This window comes from Melanerpes formicivorus, unplaced genomic scaffold (assembly GCF_026170545.1).
Source record: "Melanerpes formicivorus ecotype bairdi unplaced genomic scaffold, bMelFor1.0.p_v2 SCAF_13, whole genome shotgun sequence".
NCBI classification, from domain to species: Eukaryota; Metazoa; Chordata; class Aves; order Piciformes; family Picidae; genus Melanerpes; species Melanerpes formicivorus.
In genome coordinates, this window is record NW_027142365.1 from 2,338,676 (window position 1) to 2,357,373 (window position 18,698).

The window sequence follows — 18,698 nt, forward strand, 5'->3', positions numbered from 1 at the left end:
GTTGGGTGACAGCTTGGACTTGATGATCTCTGAAGTCTTTTCCAACCTTACTGGTTCTATGATTCTATGATCTGGTTCACTGCCCCTGCAGTCAACGAGGACATCTTCAACTAGAGCAGATTGGTCAGAGCCCCAGACAGCCTGACCTGGAATGGCTCTAGGGATGGGGCACCTCCCACCTCTGTGGGCAACCTGGGTCAGGGTTTCACCACCTTCAGCATCATTTTGTTTTTTCCTCCCTTCTAGTCTGAATTTCCTTCTTTTAGTTTAAACCATCACCCCTTGTCCCATCACAGCCACTTGATGTTGCTAACCTTCCTGGTGGAGTTCCTATGCTCCTTATCATCCTTCCTGGCTTTCAAGAGGCAAATCCTTTGCACCAGCACTGGTGGAAGCAATGTAGAGCAGACTGAGTGGGCTGGCAGAAGGCAGAGCAGGTGCATTGCTTTCTGCTGAGCAGACCTTGATATGGATCAGCACAGCTCAGTGGACATGGAGAAAATGAAGCCAGGAACCCCTTTTCAGGTCTTCCTGAGAAAGAGCAGGGCTGATACCACATCCTTCCATAGCAGCTAGGAAGAGCTGAACATGGGAAGGGCTAAGCAACAAGGAAAAGCAGTTTACATAACAACCTGAGACTCCAAGTGAAGATCCTGGGTCACATATTCAGCTGAAGGGAAGCAGGGTAAGTTTTGACATGGATAGAGGATCTGGCCCTCCTCTGTGATTTTTTTTGTGTAGGTTTTTTGTTCTCCCTCCTAACCTCTTTGCACTTCTCCTGAATCCATGACTTGAGCTTCTCCCCTTATTGGATCCCCTTCTTGCAACAGCACAGCCTTGGAGAAGTCCAGTCTGGGCATTTCTGGGCAGCAAGGTCCTCTCTGAGGCTTGTGGAGAGCTGCAGGTGTTTGGCTTTGGATGAAGGGAAGCACTAACAATGCTGGTTTATCCCTGACACTGCTCTTGATACTTTGCTGAAGTATTTCACTCATGTCAGAGCCAAGTCTTAGGGGGGAAAATTATCTGTATCTATATCTGTGTGTATGGAGTACCCAGGGTTTGGGACCAGTAGATGGATTAGAAGAACATGATTGTTTTGATTCCCTTGATTTAGAGCCCCAGCAGTGCTGAGTCATGTTCAGCCAAAGAAATATCATGGAGGTAAAATTTACTTCTCTATACACAGAGCAAAAAAAACCCCAAAAAACAGAAGAGGAGGGAGGCAGGGAAGAAAAATTGCTCTGAAATCATAGGATGCAAACATCCAGCAGCTCAACCTTTTCTTCTTGTCACAGTTCCCCTTCTTAAGAAGGCAACCACAAAATGCAGAGATGTTTAATCCATTAAAGTGCAGCTTTCTGGACAGAACAATCTGAGTTTAGTTGAGCCACCAGGCTGCTTCTCACTGGGTGGGCTCTGGTTTGGGAGGGGATAGGCTTTCACTTGATTCCCTCAGAACAGGTCAGCATGCCACAGGCTTTATAGATGGTATCTAATAACCTTTGCTGGCAGATTGTCAACAGGAGTGCTATGGGAAAATGGATTTTCTTCAGAGGGTAACACAGGTCTGAATGTCACCTGGTACCATGGTGGCAAGAGGAAGGATGGCTTTTGGTGTGGGCATGTACCCTGGGGAAAGAATTAGGGTCTGGTTCTCTTTTGGTGGTTTCTCTTCATCAGTCATTCATTCAGCTCTTCACATTATGTTCCAGGTTTGGAAAGGCAGAAAGGTGCTCCACTTTTTGCAGCTCATGGATGGATGGATTAATGTTTTGAAAGCCTGGAAGGAAGCTCAAGGACAATCCCTTGCCTGGTCATCTGCTCATCCTGGTCCCAGGTGTCTGGCTGTAAGTCTTTCATAGTATCATACTATCAGTCAGGGTTGGAAGGGACCACAAGGATCATCCAGTTCCAACCCCCCTGCCATGGGCAGGGACACCCCACACTAGATCAGCCTGGCCAGAGCCTCATCCAGCCTGGCCTTAAACACCTCCAGGGATGGGGCCTCAATCACCCCCCTGGTTAATCCATTCCAGGGCTTCACCACTCTCATGGGGAAGAACTTCCTCCTCACCTCCAGCCTGAATCTCCCCACCTCCAGCTTCATTTCCTCCCCAAAGTCATCCTAACCCTTTGCCCAGCCATTCAGATTCATACAGAAGGACATGAACCTGCTGGAGTTGGTTCAGAAGAGAGCCACAGAGGTGATCTGAGGGCTGGAGCCCCTCTGCTGTGAGGACAAGTTGAGAGCTGGGGTTGTTCTGCCTGGAGAAGAGGAGGCTGTGGGGACAGCTTGTTGTGGCCTTTTGGTGCTCTGTAAGAAAGATTGGGATTTGTCTTTTGTCAGGACAGGACAAGGAATGATGGCTTTAAACTAAAAGAGGGAGACAGAACTAAGGAAGAAAGGTGTGAAACACTGGCCCAGGTTGCCCAGAGAGGTGGTAGATGTCTTAACTCTGGAAACATTCAAGGTCAGGCTGAAGAAGGTTCTGAAAAACCTGATCTAGGTGAAGGGGTCCCTGCCACCTGAAGGGGGACTGGATTAGATGACCTTTAAAAGCTCCTTCCCATCAAACCACTCAGTGATTCTCTGATTTCTAGCTATTTTGGAGCATGGGAGGGACCAGGCTTGTCCCACCTTGGAACCAACACAGCAAGGCAGCCAATTCCTCCTGTTTTCAAGGGATTTGATGTACAGCATTGCTGCAATAATGCCCTGAATGGATGAGCAGGTTCCTGGGTTTGGTTGAGCCATCCCTGATGGGTAAAATACATGCAGGCTCAGGATCACCATATACAGGAGCAAACCTTCTGAATGTGGTGCTTTTGGAGATGGAACTTATCTTGCAGAGCCCATTTGGGACTGTGGGAAGAAGCTCTTCTTCACAAAGAATTGTTCCCAGAAAGGTTACAACTGCCCCAAAAGCCTCATGGAATCATAGAATCAATAAGGTTGGAAAAGATCTCAGAGATCATCAAGTCCAACCTATCACTCAGCACCTCCTGACTAACTAAACCAGGGCTTCAAGTGCCACATCCAATCCTTTTTGAACTCCTCCAGGGATGGTGACTCCACCACCTCCCTGGGCAGCACATTCCAATGGCCAATTACTCTTTCTGGGAAGAACTTTTTCCTCACCTCCAGCCTAAACCTCCCCTGGTACTGCTTGAGACTGTGTCCTCTTGTTCTGGTGCTACTTGTCTGGGAGAAGAGACCAACCCCCACTTGGCTGCAACCTCCCTTCAGGGAGTTGTAGAGAGCAAGAAGGTCTCCCCTGAGCCTCCTCTTCTCCAGGCTAAGCAACCCCAGCTCCCTCAGCCTCTCCTCACAGGGCTGTGCTCCAGACCCCTCCCCAGCCTCGTTGCCCTTCTCTGGACTCATCCAAGTGTCTCAATGTCCTTCTTAAATGGAGGGGCCCAGAACTGGAGACAGGACTCAAGGTGTGGCCTAACCAGTTCTGAGTAGAGGGCAGAATGGATTCCCTGCTCTTGCTGGCCACATTCTTCCTGATGAGTTAGCCAGGCACTAAACCACACACAAACTGAGCCCAGAGAACATGGGGTTAACTGCTCATTCCCCAGAACCCTCAGGCATCTTCTGCCAGGCTACCAAACAGAATAATGGATCATGGGGAGGAGGAAATGATCCTAAGGAGGCTTACAGAACGCACCCAAGGCTTCTGTCTGTGCATCCAATATCTGGCCCCACCAAAGGAGTATTTTGTATTTCTGTGATTTCCTGAGTCAAATTGGGAGGAAGTCATAAAATGTACAAACAAGAAAAACCCACCCAAACCCAGCACCAGTGAGCAGTCCTTATCTCCACGTGAAAATATTATTCCCCATCCCCGCAGATTGTTTTGCTAATATCCAAAATGGATGATCAAATGGTGAGTGATCCCTCCTTTGGCTGCTAGGAGTTTTAATAGGCATCTTAGTCAATGTTAGTACAGCTGTCCCTTCAAATCAACCCTTCTGATGACTCACACTTCGATTCAGAGGGTTTTTTTTTTTTCCCAGAGGTTTTTATCTGCTCTCCCCAAGGCTCTTGGTGGAGCCGTCCCTTGGAACCCCTCGCAGGGGAGAGCGGGAGGCACCTCCTCATTCCAAAACACACAACCCACTGGGCAGTGAGAAGGACACACACACAACTGAGCGAGGCAGGAAGGGAAAGGGAGGACAGAAAAAGGACCAGCAGGGTCATGCCATGCTGCAGCAGATGGGTATTTCTCTCTGAGGCTCTTGGAAGGCTGCGCGTCGGCAGCCACCCAGCAGCCTTACTCACGGCGAGCTCGCATCACCTGCTTCCCCTTTGAGTCGACGTTTCCAAGGACTTTGGCTTCCTGACATGCACTTGGAAAACTGAGAGGCAAGAAAGCCTTCCCATTCTGGAGAAAGCACAGCTCCTTGCAAAGGCCCAGGGGAATGACAAGGGGAAAGAAGAGGAAGCCACGAGACACTATCCCTAGAGCAGAAAAGAAGGGAGGAGTTCACATTCACCTGAGCAATTTCAAACCTTTTCCCACATCAGTTTGACTAAAAGTCAGAGGAGATTGGATAGTGGGCTTGTGGGGGGGAGAGCCTGGAGAAGAGGAGGATCAGGGGAGACCTTCTTGCCATCTACACCTACCTGAAGGGAGGTTGTAGCCAGGTGGGGCTTGGTCTCTTCTCCCAGGCAACCAGCACCAGAACAAGAGGACACAGTCTCAAGCTGTGCCAGGGGAGGTTTAGGCTGGATGTTAGGAAGAAGTTCTTCGCAGAAAGAGAGATTGGCCATTGGGATGTGCTGCCCAGGGAGGTGGTGGAGTCACCATCCCTGGAGGTGTTTAGGAAGAGCCTGGGTGAGGTGCTTGGTGCCATGGTTTGGTTGATTAGGTGGTGTTGGGTGATAGGTTGGACTGGATGCTCTCAAAGGTCTTTTCCAACCCAGTTCATTCTGTATTCTGTATTCTGTAGAGTCATTCTCCAGGTGGAAAGCTTCTCTGTGGACCCAAAGTGTAACAGCAGGAAGGTGTTGTGCAGGTGACTCTACTGCTCTTGCTGCACAGATTGCTTTTAGTCCTCCTGGAAACAAAATAAAGAAATAACTACATAATATGGAGAAGTCTCTGGGCTGAATACTTTAATTTTGAAGCCTCCAGTAGCTTGAAATATCTCCAAACCTATTAAACCCTGAAACCAAAATAAACATTTTGTCCTCCCTTCATGGAGGCATAAAGAATGTCTTAAGTCAACCCCATCCACTCGCCTGCCAACACCAAATTGCCCTCCAGAACATATTCTCCAGGGCTTTGTCAAATCAGCTTTAGCATTCCTCAAGCAACAGGGGGTTCTACCATGTTCCTGGAAAGTCTCTGCCACAATCTGCTCTCAGATCCCTTTTGAAAAGCACTGCAAAGAGCCTGGTACCTGCAAGCATCCTAGCTGGAGAGGAATCTCATTTTCCATTCTGTGGTTAATCTCCTGCTTGCAAATCTCTTTCCAGCCTGGATCCAAAGGCAAGCAAAATATTTTCAGAATTTCCTACTAAACACAGCACTGGGGGTGGAGGGGTGAGGGGGGTGAGGGGGGTGTGGGGAAGGACACTTGCACTGGAGGAAAATGGCAATACAAACAAATGGTTGGAGTGAGCTTGAGGTTCATTGCTTCTGTGCAACCAACACTCTCCATCACCACCTCAAACAAAAGAGTACAAATGAAAACACAGTAAGAAACTGAAATGAAAAAGATTTATTACATCTGTTTCAATCAAAAGTTCAGCAGCATTAACACTGCAAGTTCAAGAGGGACACAGGGAACCACTGGAGAGAGCCCAGCAGAGGCTATGGAGATGCTGAGGGGCCTGGAGCTTGTCTGTGAGGAGGAAAAGCTGAGAGATGGAATGGAATGGAATGGAATGGAATGGAATGGAATGGAATGGAATGGAATGGAATGGAATAGAATAGAATAGAATAGAATAGAATAGAATAGAATAGAATAGAATAGAATAGAATAGAATAGAGCATGTTAGAAAATACCTTTGAGATCACCCAGTCCAACCTCTCACCCAACACCTCCTGACTACTAAACCTTGGCTTCAAGTGCCTCAGCCAGGCTCTTCCTAAACACTTCCACTGATGGTGACTCTGCCACCTCCCTGGGCAGCACATCCCAATGGCCAATCTCTCTTGCTGGGAAGAATTTCTTCCTAACCTTCAGCCTAAACCTCCCCTGGCACAGCTTGAGACTGTGTCCTCTTGTTCTGGTGATGGGTGCCTGGGAGAAGAGACCAACCCCCACCTGGCTACAACCTCCCTTCAGGGAGTTGTAGAGAGCAAGAAGGTCTCCCCTGAGCCTCCTCTTCTCCAGGCTAAGCAACCCCAGCTCCCTCAGCCTCTCCTCCCAGGGCTGTGCTCCAGACCCCTCCCCAGCTTTCTTGCCCTTCTCTGGACACCTTCCAGCATCTCAACATCTTTCCTAAACTGAGGGGCCCAGAACTGAGAGACACAAGGAACCACTGGAGAGAGTCTAGCAGAGGCTATGTAAGATGCTGAGGGGCCTGGAGCTTGTCTGTGAGGAGGAAAAGCTGAGAGACTTGGGGTTGTTTAGCCTGAAGAACTGCAGCCCCAGGGGGGGATCTGATCAATGCTCAGCAAGAGATAAAGGATGGGGGGCAAGAGTCGGGGGCCAGACTATTGAGAGTTGTGCCCAGTGACAGGACAAGAGGTAAGGGGCACAAACTGGAACCTAGGAGCTTCCAGCTGAACATCAAGAGAAACTTTTTTTGCTGTGAGGGAGCTAGAGCCCTGGACCAGGCTGTCCAGAGACTGTGGAGTCTCCTCTGGAGGGATTCCAGCCCTGTCTGGATGCGATCCTGGGCAACCTGTTGTGAGTCACTCTGCTTTAGCAGGGACTGAATGATCCACAGAGGTCCCTTCCAACCCCCACCCTGCTGTGAAACCATTTCAGTTTTATCAAACTGGCTTTTTCCAAAAGGAAAACATTCCTGCAGAAAAGTTCCCACTGGCTCTCAGACAGAGCTCTGCAAGCAAGGGCAGGAAAAGTGCCTTCTGCTCCTGCTCTCCAAGAACCAGAGCTCCCCAACTACTCCTTTCCCAGAAGATACATTTCACAAAGCACAATTGTGGTGCAAGGGATAATGCTCAGCTAAAGAAGCTCAAATATTGAATCCATGCAGCTAGAAGTGCAAGACCCAGGCTAAATTCGAAGGGTGCTGAGCCAGAGCCAGCTGGTTTTCTTTTCTCAGAATTTTGGGTCATGTCCTCTTTATTTTCCAAGCATGTTGAGGCTGGTAAGAACCTCAACAGTTCTTGAATGGCTGGATGAGTGCTGCAGGCTCCTTCCATTCCAAACCACTCCAGGATTCTATAAGGAAGACACTGAGGGTAGTGAGACCTTAGCCCAGGTTGCTCAGAGAGATGCTAGATGTCCCATGCCTGGAATCACTCCAGGTCAGGTTGTTCTGTTCTGTTCTATTCTATTCTATTCTATTCTATTCTATTCTATTCTATTCTATTCTATTCTATTCTATTCTATTCTATTCGCAGATGTCCCTGCTGACTGCAGTGGGGTTGGAGTAGATGACCTTCTAGAATCATAGAATCAATAAGGGTGGAAAAGACCTCAGAGATATTAAGTCCAAACTATCACCCAACACCTTCTGACAACTAAACCATGGCTTCAAGTGCCATCCTTCTTCTCCAGGCTAAGCAACCCCAGCTCTCTCAGCCTCTCCTCCCAGGGCTGTGCTCCAGACCTCTCCCCAGCTTTGTTGCCCTTCTCTGGACACATCTCAGTGTCCTTCTTAAACTGAGGGGCCCAGAACTGGACACAGGGCTTAAGGTGTGGCCTAACCAGTGCTGAGTGCTGGGGCAGAATGACTTCCCTGCTCCTGCTAACCCAAAGCATTCTGTGATTCCCTCTGCCAAGACTCAGTTCATGCAGTGTCCATTCACCCTCAACTCCCAGGCTTATTGCACACCAAAGCTTCCCAAATCTGATTAATAGTTGTTTGCAGAGGGAAGCTGCTTGCACTGTCAGCTGTTTAATATTGATTAAGAAGCCCTCTGCAAGGAACAACTGCGTGGCTCCAGCTCTGGAAAGTGCCAATGAAAATAGCTTGTATTAGTGGTCCTCAGCTTCTTTACTGGGGCTGAGAAAAAGGCAGTATTGTGTGCTGGGAGTTTGCTCACTGAGATGTCCATCATGGGCAGTTAGCTGACAACAGTCACAGGATCACAAGATCAGAGGATGTCAGGGGTTGGAAGGGACCTCCAGAGATCATCGATTCCAAGCCCCCTGCCAGAGCAGGACCACAGAATCCAGCACAGGTCACACAGGGACACATCCAGATGGGGCTTGAAACGCTCCAGAGAAGGAGACTCCACAACCTCTCTGGGCAGCCTGTTCCAGTGCTCTGGGACCCTTACACTAAAGAAGTTCCTCCTTGTGCTGAGCTGGAACCTCCTGTGCTGCAGCTTACATCCATTGTTCCTTGTCCTATCCCAGGGAGCAAGTGAGCAGAGCCTGTCCCCTCCCTCCTGACCCCCAGCCCTCAGAAATTCATAAACGTTGATTAAATCCCCTCTCAGTCTGCTCTTCTCCAGACTGAACAGCCCCAGGTCCCTCAGCCTCTCCTCACCAGGCAGTGCTCCAAGCCCTTCAGCATCCTCATAGCCCTCCCTTGGACTCTCTCGAGTCCCTCTTGAACTGGGGAGCCCAGGACTGGATGCAATATTCCAGGTGGGGTCTCCCGAGGGCAGAGTACAGGGGGAGGAGAACCTCCCTGGCTCTGCTGGACACACTCCTCTTAATGCACCCCAGGATCCCACTGGCCCTCTTGGCCACCAGGGCACATTGCTGCCCCATGCAGAGCTTGTTATCCACCAGCACTCCCAGGTCCTTCTCCACAGGGCTGCTCTCCAGCAGATCCCCTCCAATGATAAGCACTGGATAAATGGGTGAGATAAGAGGGGAACCAACAGGAGATGTTTAAAGATGAGGAAAAGGAGGGGTGTAGGGGTGGGGAGGAGAGAGGGAAAGTGTTAGACTTTCCAAGAGTCTGAGAGAACAAGGTCTTAGCCTCATTGGAGGGAAAAACAGATTTACTAAACAGGGTGACCTCACTTGTTTGCACAGCATTTGGTAACGTGCACTTTATTACCTATGATACCTCCATGGGAGCTTGCAAAGCCTTTCCAGCAGCCCTGTGAAGGATGCAGAGAGTATGGAAAAGACATAAAGCAGCTTGAGGAGGGAATGGCCCAGCTGGGTGAAACAGAAAAATGCAGACTAGAAACACACTGCTTGGGTGTAAACAAAACTGAGTGAGTGAACACCCTGGGAGAAAATGCTTCTCCCCTTCCCCCAGGGTCCTCTCACCAGTGAGGATCATTCAAACTGGTGGTGAGGAGGTACACACAGTGGTGAGAAGAGACTACAGGGTGGGGGGGGGGGGGGAATTGCCTAAGTGTGATTTAGTTGAAATCAGAGTTGATATTCTCAGTCCCGTGAAACTGGGACCCTTGGCTGTGGCCACAAGAGATTAGAGGGCTGGAGCTGCTCTGCTGTGAGGACAGACTGAGGGAGCTGGGGCTATTCAGTATGGAGAAGAGAAGGTTCTGAGGAGACCTTGTGTGGCCTTCCAGTATCTGAAGGGGGCTCCAAGAAAGCTGGGGAGGGACTCTTGAGGGTGTCAGGGAGGGATAGGACTGGGGGGGATGGAGCAAAACTAGAAGTGGGGAGATTGAGATTGGATGTTAGCAAGAAGTTGTTCCCCAGGAGGGTGGTGAGAGCCTGGCACAGGCTGCCCAGGGAGGTGGTGGAAGCCTCCTGCCTGGAGGTGTTTGCAGCCAGGCTGGATGTGGCTGTGAGCAACCTGCTGTGGTGTGAGGTGTCCCTGCCCATGGCTGATCCTTGAGGTCCCTCCCAACCCTGACAATTCTATGAGATCACTGTTCACTGCAGTGGGGTTGGATGATCTTTAAAAGGTCCCTTCCATCTCAAACCTTTCTAGGATGCTATTATAAAGACATTTTTTACTGTGAGGATGGTGAAACACTGGCCCAGATTGCTCAGAGAAATGGTAGATGCTCCATCCTTGGAAACATCCCAGGTCAGGCTGTGTGGGGCTCTGAGCTACCTGCTCTGGTTGCAGATGTCCCTGCTGAGTGCAGGGAGCTGGACTAGGTGACCTTTGAAGATTCCTTCCTCCCCAAACCATTCTGTGCCAAGGAATGGTTGCAGTGGCCACATTTGCATCTCGACAGGGGTTCCTTCTTGAACATGAATCCACATGTGGTTCCTTCTTCTCTGGTTTCTCCAGGAGGAAAATAGTAATAGGGACAAGAATGTCCTGGGCTGGGAGGGGAAGACCAACCATCCAAGCAAGAACTCCTCTGCTCAGTTACCCAGAGAGGTTGGGCGATCATCCCGGGGTGTTAGCACCTGGCCCCTTCCAAGGAGCTCGCTCCCAGCTCCACCTGGTGGCAAAAAGGACACTTGGGCTGTTGCTGTTGGGCTTCTGACTGGGCTCCAAGGGGACAAGGGCTGAAGTCTCTGCTGCTGCCATTTTGCATGAGAGCTCCCTGCTCTCTGTGGCGTTGGCTTGCCTCTGCTCATGGGGCAGCAGCAGCCCTTCACTGCACAGGAAAGGAACTGCCTCTTGCATGTGGGGAAGTGCAGTGGGGAACCCACAGCTGGGAGAAAGACACCAAGCAAGAGAGCAAAAGGAGCCTTGGGCTTACAGCCAGGGACAGCTGAGAGCTGTCTGCAGCATTTGCCTTGGGGCTGAATCATTTATGACTGTCAGAGTTCATGAAAGACCATCATGAGTCCTCTCTGACTATGGTTAGAACAATGCTGCATTGGAACCCTACTTGGTCCATAAACTGCCTGACTGGACAGAACCATAGAATCATTCTGGTTGGCAGTGACATTTAAGACTACCAAGTTCAACCATTAACCCCAGCACTGCCAGGTCACCACTAAACCCTGTCCCTCAGCACCACATCTCCACAGGTTTCAAATCCCCTCAGGGATGGGGACTCCACCACTGCCCTAAGCAGCCTGGGCCAGGGCTTGATAAACCTTTTGAGGAGGAAAGGATGTTTTTTCTTACTGTTCAGCATAAACCTCTCCTGGTGCAGCTTAAGGCTATTTATTCTTGTCCTGTGGTTTGTTACTAGGGAGAAGAGACTGACCCCCACCTGGATCCAACCTCCTTTCAGGGAGTTGTAGAGAGTGAGAAGGTCTCCCCTCAGCTTCCTTTTCTCCAGGCTGAGGAACCCCACATCCCTCAGCTTCTCTTGACCAGACTTGTGCTCTGGACCCTTCACCAGCCTTATTGGGCACAGGAGTACATATCCCAGTGACAGGTCACAAGGAATGAGGAAAGGCTAACAGGAACGAGTGAGGTCATTCACACCTGGAGAAGGGAAAAGTTTGGTTTCCTTGAGGTTTCACAGCCTTAAGAGACAATAAACAGAAGAATAAGGCAGAGGTTGCTTCATGGAAAACATAGCAGAGCTGCTTGGATGCTTGAGTCGTTTTGCCAGTGCTAAACCTAACCAAGACACAAAATCAGGCAGAGGCCACCCATCAGTGCCTCAGTAGTGGAGGAAGCTGGGGTTGCTTAGCCTGGAGAAGAGGAGGCTCAGGGGAGACCTTCTTGCTCTCCACAACTCCCTGAAGGGAGGTTGTAGCCAGGTGGGGATTGGTCTCTTCTCCCAGGCACCCAGCACCAGAACAAGAGGACAGAATCTCAAGCTGCACCAGGGGAGGCTTAGGCTGGAGGTGAGGAAGAAGTTCTTCCCAGCAAGAGAGATTGGTCGCTGTAAAGTGCTGCCCAGGGAGGTGGTGGAGTCACCATCCCTGGAAGTGCTTAAAAAGAGCCTGGATGAGGCCCTTGGTGCCATGGTTTAGTTGATTAGATGGTGGTGGCTGATAGGTTGGACTGGGTGATCTGGAAGGTTTTTTCCCCAGCCTGGTTAATTCTGTATTCTGTAATATCTTCATGTTTCAAAGTTTTGTCCAAGTCTTCCATTTCAGTGCTGCCTTGATTGTTACTAACCTATTTCTTTCCTCTTCGATCCTTGCAATCATCTCAGACACAGAGAGTTCTCTGTCCTGACTCATTCAATAGGTTAAGCTGGTTGACAGAGGAAGTTAGGGGATTCCCCTAGGGATGGAGGTCCCTCCAGTTTACACCTTCATTCTCATTTTATTCCCTCAGCCCTGGCAGCAGGCTGCCCACTTCTCCTGTGACATTGCTCAGAGAGCCTGGTCCTGCTGTAATGAGCTTAATCCCTTGAGGGATTCTTCTGGGCGAGTGAGGGGGAGAAATGAGTGATAATTCATGATGAGTGCCCTTGCAATTAGCACCTTGGAAAACAGCATTGCCTGGGGAAGCTGAGAAGGCCATGGATGAATATGCAGCCAAGACAGTAGTGTCATTCCTCTGCTAAGTCTAAATTCTTATTGAAGTTAGCAGGAGCTGAAGCTGGTGGAAGACAGGAACAGCATAGCCTAGAGATGCAGACACAGCTCCAGGCAGCCAGAGCTCTGAAACTCTCCCCTTTTTGTCTTACCTGATACAATAGTCTCAAACTGTGCCAAGGGAGGTTTAGGCTGGAGGTGAGGAGAAAGTTCTTCACAGAGTTGTTGGCCATTGGGATGTGCTGCCCAGGGAGGTGGTGGAGTCACCATCCCTGGAGGTGTTCAAAAGGGGATTGGATGTGGCACTTGGTGCCACGGTTTAGTAGTCAGGAGGTGTTGGGGGACAGGTTGGACTTGATGATCTTTGAGGTCTTTTCCAACCTTATTGATTCCATGATAATATGAACCTCCCCTAGGCAGGAGCTATTGGCCAGAGTACACTTAGCAACCTGAAGAACTACCCAGAGACTCTGGGTACTTCATCCTCGAAGGAGAGGTGGAGGATGGGCTGGAGCACAGGCTCTGGACTTCAGTTCTGCTATTTATAACTGGTAGTCTAATATTGGCTGTGTGGATGTGGAATTTCACACTCTGATCAGAGCCCTTCAGGGTCCTTCTTTGGATTCCTGAAGGTTCTGTATCAGACCCTGGGTTTGGTATTCATGGAACTGTTTTGGCTGGAAAAGCCTTTTCAGATTGAGCACAGCCCTTCTCTAACTCTACCAAAGCTGATGTTAAACCATGTCTCTCAGCACCACATCTCTGTGGCTTGCAGTGAATGCTGCCAGCCTTTCAATTTATAGGATACATGAAGAAAAATATGTCTGCAGGTACACCTACCCAGATAGAGACAACACAAAGGATGAACAGTCAATAGGGAAAGCACTGCTTACCTTCCCTGCTATTCTCTAGGTGTGATCACCCCTCCACTAACTGCAGGGGCATCTGCACTTCTTATATAGGTACCTCAGTTAAATGAGTAAACCCCACCTGGAGCACTGTGTCCAGTTCTGGAGCCCCTAGTACAGGAAGGATCTGGAGGTGCTGGAAGGTGTCCAGAGCAGGGCCATGAGGATGAGCAGAGGGCTGGAGCTGCTCTGCTGTGAGGACAGACTGAGGGAGTTGGGGCTGTTCAGTCTGGAGAAGAGAAGGCTCCAAGGAGACCTAAATATGGCCTTCCAGGATCTGAAGGGAGCTACAAGAAAGCTGGGGAGGGACTTTTGATGGTGTCAGGGAGTGATAGGAATGGGGGGAGATGCAGCAAAACTAGAAGTGGGTAGATTGAGATTGAATGTTAGGAAGAAGTTGTTCCCCATGAGGGTGGTGAGAGCCTGGCACAGGTTGCCCAGGGAGGTGGTGGAAGCCTCCTGCCTGGAGGTGTTTGCAGCCAGGCTGGATGTGGCTGTGAGCAACCTGCTGTAGTGTGAGGTGTCCCTGGCCATGGCAGGGGGTTGGAACTGGCTGATCCTTGAGGTCCCTCCCAACCCTAACAATTCTGTGATTCTTCAGCCCCTCAGCAAGTTGGATGAAGCAGTGGAAGTGCTATTCAGGCCATACAAAGAGTGGTAAGAACACAAATGGGTTACTTGCACTTTGGCTGTCTTGTGGCATGAAGTCTTTTTCAAGGTCTGGTCGTGTCCAGTTATGAGTTTTGTGAGGTCTAGTAATAGTTATCCCTCACAGATATAACTTCAGAGGTACCTGGAGGTTAGAGCAGCTGTGATAGATTTGCTTCTTGCTTTAGTCTTGGCCAACCAGGAAAGTCAGCCTGCTCTGAGATGTGGTTTCCTCACCAGAAGAATGAAAGAACTGACCAAAAAAATACTTCAGCCTTAGTGTGGGAAGTTTATTTGTAGAGCACTTCAATTTCTGCATCTATTTCAGCAGATTTAAAGAGTGGCAAGGAACATTCCTGGGCACTGAAACTTGCTGGAATATATTGTTATTGGAGTATGAGGGAATCCATGGGGGGCTTTTGGCATGGGTAAAGACACACTCCCAAGCAGTTCCTGCATATGGTTGAAGAGTTAGCATGGTCCAAGGGCCATTCACAGGGCACAGTTTGCACAGAGCCACCTTGTTCTGGAAGGCAACAGTGTTTAATAGTTGGATGTGGGCTGGTTTGTGTCAGGTAGCATCAGCATGGTATCTGTGTTTAATTAACTGATGGAGCTGTAGCTAGAAAGTCTATCCCACTCCCTGTACCCACAGTGTGACTTTTGAAAGTAGCAACAGAGGTGACCTGGGAGAGGAGGTACAAAGTGAAATGGTTCCTCCTCCAAGCAAATGGCAGCATCTCCTCTCACTACCTCTGCATCCCAGATGCTGAGGGAGATGTTTGAGAGGATGATCAGAGGGCTGGAGCACCTCTCCTGTGAGGACAGACTGAAGGAGTTGGGGCTGTTCAGTCTGCAGAAGAGAAGGCTCCCAGGTGACCTCATTGTGGCCTTCCAGTATCTGAAGGGGGCTACAGGAAGGCTGGGGAGGGACTTCTCAGGATCTCAGGCAGTGATAGGACTAGGGGGAATGGAATGAAGCTGGAGGTGGGGAGATTCAGGCTAGATGTGAGGAGGAAGTTCTTCCCCATGAGAGTGGTGAAGCCCTGGAATGTGTTGTCCAGGGAGGTGGTCGAGGCCCCATCCCTGGAGGTGTTTAAGGCCAGGCTGGATGAGGCTCTGTCCAGCCTGATCTAGTGTGGGGTGTCCCTGCCCATGGCAGGGGGGTTGGAACTAGATGATCCTTGTGGTCCCTTCCAACCCTGAATGAAACTATGAAACTATGTTTGAGTTGGACATCAGCTATGCCCACTATTAACCTGACTACAACCCACCAGCACTGCAGCCAACAGGCAGCCAGGAAGACAGGTGTCTATCATCATCTCCAGCCAGCTTTGATTCCCACTGCAAGACTTGGAACTGGCAGAAGTGGAGAAGTGGGTTTGTTCTGCTTTGCCCCTGGTTGAGGTGAGAAATCATAGAACCATAGAATTGTTTGGGTTGGTAAAGACCTTTAACATCATTGAATCCAACCATCAAGCATTAAACCATGTCCCAAAGTGTCATGTCCACAGGTTTCTTGAATGCCTCCAGGGATGGTGACTCCACCACCTCCCTGGGCAGCCTGTTCCAATGTGTGGCCACTCTTCCAGTACAGAAATTGTTCCTGACCTCCAACCTAAACACCCCTGGCACAATTTCAGGCCATTTTCTGTCATTCTATCACCTGATACTAGGGAGAAGAGACCAATCCTCACCTCCCTACACCTCCTTTCAGGGAGCTGCAGAGAGCAATGAGCCTCCTCCATGCTAAACAATTCCAGGTCACTCAGCCCCTCCTAAGACTTTTTTTCTAGACCCTACAGGACCAAGCTCTGAGCAACCAGGCAGATACTTTGGCTGATGCTTGGTCTAGGTAGTTTTAAGCAAGAAGAGTGGATGATTGGAGATACTGGGTTTGGAGGTGGGGATCCAAGGAGCGATCTGTGATCAAACCCTGCAGCATATCTCCCTGCCTTCTTCAGTTTCCCAACTGACCTTGCATTACACTTCCTGGCAGTTGGGTAATGAGAAATCACAGGCTTGAAACCTCACAGCCAGCCTTGGCCAGACCCTTAAAGAGCTGCTAATGTGAGTCGTAAAGCCACAGCTAGCCAAGGATGGAACAGGGTTTGGACAGCTGTTCCCACAGAGGAAGTGGGTGAAGCTAGAATGTGTATTGTCAGAATTTGGGATTAAAAAGAAAAGAAAGTGCCAAATGAGGGACTTCACCTCCAGAAAAATAAAGAACAGGTTTCCTTCCTTCCCCTTTCCCTCCAATTGCTTTCCTTAGGGACACTGCTAGGGGATGGCTTCAGCCCGCCTCTGGGGGTGTGCTGAGCTGTAGGGAAGCATCAAAAATGAGTAAAATCTGATAAACAAGAGCTTAGAAAGCAGTGAGGAATTGCCTGAACCTCTTGCAAGCTTCTAGCTGCACACCTGAGGAGTGTGGTGCCCAGAGACAGGACAAGGAGCAAGGAGCAACCAGCACCAGAACAAGAGGACACAGTCTCAAGCTGCGCCAGGGGAAGTTTAGGCTGGAGGTGAGGAGAAAGTTCTTCCCAGAGAGAGTTGTTAGCCATTGGAATGTGCTGCCCAGGGAGGTGGTGGAGTCACCATCCCTGGAGGTGTTCAAGAGGGGATTGGATGTGGCGCTTGGTTTAGTAGTCAGGAGGTGTTGGATGTCAGGTGGGACTCAATGAGCCTCGAGGTCTCTTCCAACCTTAGTGATACTGTGAGTGCCAACCAGAGCACAAAAAGTTCCACCTAAACATGAAGAAAAACTTTGAGGCTACCACAGCACCAGAGCAGGCTGCCCAGGGAGGCTGTGGAGTCTTCTCCTCTGAGAGATCTCAAATCCCTTGTGCTCCTGGGCAGGCTGCTGTGGGTGCCCTGCTTTAGCGGGGAATCTCCAGAGGTCCCTTCCAACACCACGCAGAGATTCTGTGGCAGGGGTTGCTGCAACCACTGAATGCAGACCTTTACTAACAGAGGTGAAAGAAAAAGGAGGAGCACACTTCCATTATAATTTAAAATACATTTATTGTCTCATTTGTTCTGGCTTTTCTTTTCTTTTCTTTTTTTTTGCCTTTTTTTTTTTTCCTTTTTATTTTGTTATACAAAGATGTTAAATAACTTAAATACATTCTCAACAGTCACTCAGAATCAGATTTTATACCTACAAGCTGTACATATGAGGTAGAGAAAAATAACTTAGGCTCCCATAAGACATTGGAAAATAAAAACAAAATGCAAGGGCAAAAAAAATAAAAGAAAAGAAAGGGGGGAAAAAAGAAAATGAAAGAAAAAAAATAGAAGAAAAAATAAAAGAAAATAAAGAAAAATAAAGAAAAAATAAAAGAAAAAGGAAACAAAAATCACTAATAATCCTTCATGTTAGTATTCCCACCTCCCTTTAAAAGGAAAATGCCATCCCAAGTGTGCAAAACAAATCCTAGACTTTACATTCAGGCCTCACAGGACATTGTCAGAGGCTGGGGTGGAGCAAGGGAAGCTTCTAGTGCTAGTCTGGGGATTGCCATTTCAGATGTGCCCACGCCCAAGGGTTGCTGCCTGGGTTATCCACACACACACACCTTGTTTAGTCCTGAATTCATCTCCACCTCTATTAATCTCTATTAACCTGGGTGTCCATAGCTTTACCCCTTTTGATTGTCACCTGGGTGAAACTCATGCCTCCACATGGGCCAAAGCGCCTTGTAGAGTTTTGTGGAGATGCCTACGCTGATAGCAGACAATGGACTCCTTATCTAAGGGGTAAGACACCAGCCTCACAGTAAATGACCAACTAAACCCAGCCTGTCAGCATTGCTCCCAGCTTTCCTGAGCAACCCTGGGATGAAAGGGAGGACTTGGTGAGGCAGGATTCTCCTCTCCTTTTGAATCACCTTACCCAATGCTGCTGGGAAGGGGTTTTGCCATGGTTTAGTTGATTAGATGGTGTTGGGTGATAGGTTGGACTTGATGATCTCAAAGGTCTCTTCCAACCTGGTTAATTCTATTCTACTGTATTCTGTTCTACTCTATTCTACTTCTACTCTATTCTACTCTATTCTACTTCTATTCTATTCTATTCTACTCTACTCTACTCTACTCTACTCTGTTCTATTCTACTCTACTCTCTTCTTCTCTACTCTACTCTATTCTATTCTATTCTACTCTATTCTATTCTAACTAGAAAAAATCTGTTATTCACCTGTGTCCCCTGGCAGACTGCTGAGCTTTATGTGTCTGAACCACTTATGGTCTTAATTTACACCCCACTCATTCCCTCCACCTGAAGAAATGTAGTTAGAGGAAGCCCTCCATAAAGCCAGAGCTAAATCTGCTTTTCCTCTCCACCCACAAACACAAGACCTTCCCTTTTGGGTGTTTTTTTTTTTTGCTCAGAAATATTCTGTTCCTTGGAACTTACAAATAGATTGGTCAAATCCCAACGTTCACCAGTGACAAAATAGATCTAAAAGCTATTGAATGGAAACATCCATGACTCTAACCCTGCCTGCTTTAGCAGCCACCAGCTCTCCACAGGCCTGATCCTGTGCTATACTGAGCCTCCTCTGAGCTAGGCAAGCTCTGCTGGTCACAAAGGGCACCATTTCTTATGTGGTGGGGCAAAATCTTGCTCTCCAAAAGTCATCACCTAGTTAGCATCCTGAAAGCCAGGGCAAGCTGACCACAGAAGCCAGACTCAACCCAACAGATGTG